The sequence below is a fragment of the Macrobrachium nipponense genome, chromosome 15 (genome assembly GCF_015104395.2).
Source record: "Macrobrachium nipponense isolate FS-2020 chromosome 15, ASM1510439v2, whole genome shotgun sequence".
Classification (NCBI taxonomy): Eukaryota; Metazoa; Arthropoda; class Malacostraca; order Decapoda; family Palaemonidae; genus Macrobrachium; species Macrobrachium nipponense.
Window position 1 is genome coordinate 63,169,028 of NC_087208.1, and position 2,500 is coordinate 63,171,527.

At 42.9% G+C, this 2,500-nt stretch overlaps 1 protein-coding gene across 12 annotated transcripts in view; it reads left to right on the forward strand.

The window, feature by feature from the left end:
* LOC135195016 (organic cation transporter protein-like) overlaps positions 1-2,500 on the forward strand; it is a 113,894-nt gene that overhangs the window by 60,295 nt on the left and 51,099 nt on the right. The gene's annotated exons all lie outside the window — the stretch shown is intronic.

Consider the following 2,500-nt stretch of genomic DNA (forward strand, 5'->3'; position numbering starts at 1 on the left):
GTACTTGAAATACACATATCTAATTGTGTGAAATAAATTGCATGAATGTGTATAATATTTATAATAATTATATGTGAATATAATACAAAAATATTTACAATGTTGACCACTATACTCTGTTTTTTCTCCATTTGTCCATCCGCCTGTGGTGTTTTCGCATGGTAATACTGCGTCCCGGGCTTTAAATAGTTACACTATGTAAGTTTTAGGTAAATAAAAGGATATCTGGGTGTACATTTGCAACTGAAAAGTGTTTCAATAAATTACTGTATGCGAATTACACCCTTAATATTCGAAATAGGATATTATTTAAAGCCAGGGACGCAGTGTTACCATACGCAAACACCACAGGCGGATGGACAGGTGGAAAAAAAATAAAGTATAGTCACCGTTAGTGGTTCGTGTCGGGGGAGGCCTCAGAGACATGAGAGAAGTTTCTTGCTCTTCCCCGAGAGTTCTCTTATATCGTGACGGGCGCTGTGTGTCTAGGGTAGTAGCGTTCGGGGGCGCGTTGCCTGGGTTTTCGTTCGCTTGTGTATATTCCTCCTCCTGCTGGAGGGGGAGGAAGTATGTGATCTCACTCATGCTGGATGTTAGAGTCGGTTTCTGGATGGCGACTCTATTGGTAGACGACCATGGTTGCTTTTTTATGGTTGATGCCTTCGATCAATTCTCGTAGGGACGCCTCAGTGGAGTGGTCGGTATGGTGTTTCCGTACCTACTCGTTGGCCGCGAGTTCGATTTTCGGACATTCCATTGAGGCGTGATAGATGGGTATTTCTGGTGATAGAAGTTCACTCTCGACGTGGTTCGGAAGTCACGTAAAGTCGTTGGTCCCGTTGCTGAATAACCACTGGATCCATGCAACGTAAAAACACCATACAAACAAACAAACGTAGGGACGGCTTCCGTTCATGACTATCAATAAAATGTTAATGTATGGACCCTTGGTATCTGTGGGGCAGCATTCACCTCCGAAGGGCCATTGTGGGTTTTGTTGTGAGATTTACACAACTCCTCTGAGCATACGAATTTATACATCATCGCATTCATGCGCATTTTCGATCCAACGGGAGAGGTGCCGTTTTGCGTGATCAGGGCTGCCACTAAGTTAGGTATTAAGTAACCAGGCTGTTCTCTTTTTCCGTCGTCGTAATCGGCTGGTTGAATTCGTCAACTTTCATATTGATCACAGTTTCGATAATACGATCTCTGTGCATCAGTTGGTCGTTAGTTATTGGCGAATTCTGTCAAATTCATTGTTTATATCGTCATGAAATGCAGTGTGCTAGTGCTCTTTTGACATAAGCGCTCACTATAGTAGATTCACATCAACCGTGCATCTGATGTCAAGGCCAGTCCCTTACGACGCTCCTGATTGGCTGTTGATAAGCCAATCACAGGGCCGGAAACTCTGTCTCGAGAGTTCAAATAGGCAGGATGTATGTTCCACCTCTCCTGAGGGATACTGAGAGAGACTGAGAGTTTCCAGCCCTGTGATTGGCTTATCAGCAGCCAATCAGGAGCGTCGTAAGGGACTGGCCTAGTCATCAGAGGCACGGTTGATGTGAATCTACTACAGTAACTTTGTATAGGAGTCGGGGCATTCTCCCCGGGCATTGAAGCAACCGCAGGGTTCGTTGCTTTTGCATATGCAATAGTTTTAGAATTATCCTTCCTGTTGTTTAAGCAGGACATCAAGAAAAAGCAAGGTCTTCTACTGGCTGTGCTGTGTCGTTAAGTTAAGCACAGAGTTACTTTAAAGGGCATCCGCTGTATTTTCCTGGCGTCTTCAGCTTTTTCAGTGTAGTGAACGTACCGTCGATATACCGCCCCCAAAGATCTTCGATTTTCGGTTTTCACTTTTATAAAAAGTCAGCAGTGATCATTCTCCCACTAAAACATTTCCATTTCCATTTCCTGCCGTCTACCGTTTAACTACCGAATCTTTACAGCTATCGCTCTGTCTTTCACTTAAGCTGCTAACCCTGTCCTTTGTTGCCTTAGTTATATCAAATGTGATGTCAGAAAAGAAAGGCCTAAAGAGAGGAGTGCCCCAAGGCAGCGTCCTGGGTCCACTGCTATTTGGCATTTACACAATTGAATTATCGAGAATTCTAAACAAGCACAAGGTTAGTTGTAAACTATATGCTGATGATATCAGTTCTATTTAACTTTCGAAACGGTAGAAGATGCCATTACTAAAATTGATGCAATAATGAAAGATATTAAAAAATGGATGTTGGCGAAGAAACTAAAACTCAATGAAGACAAAACTGAGTGTATGCTATTTGGGTCTGATTGTGCACTAAGAAAATATGAACGCTTCAAAAGAATGACTTGGCTCGTCATCCATAAACATGATTTGTATGGTGTTTTTACGTGGAACCAGTGGTTATTCAGCAACGGGACCAACGGCTTTACGTGACTTCCGAACCACGTCGAGAGTGAACTTCTATCACCAGAAATACACATCTCTCACTACTCAATGGAATGCCCG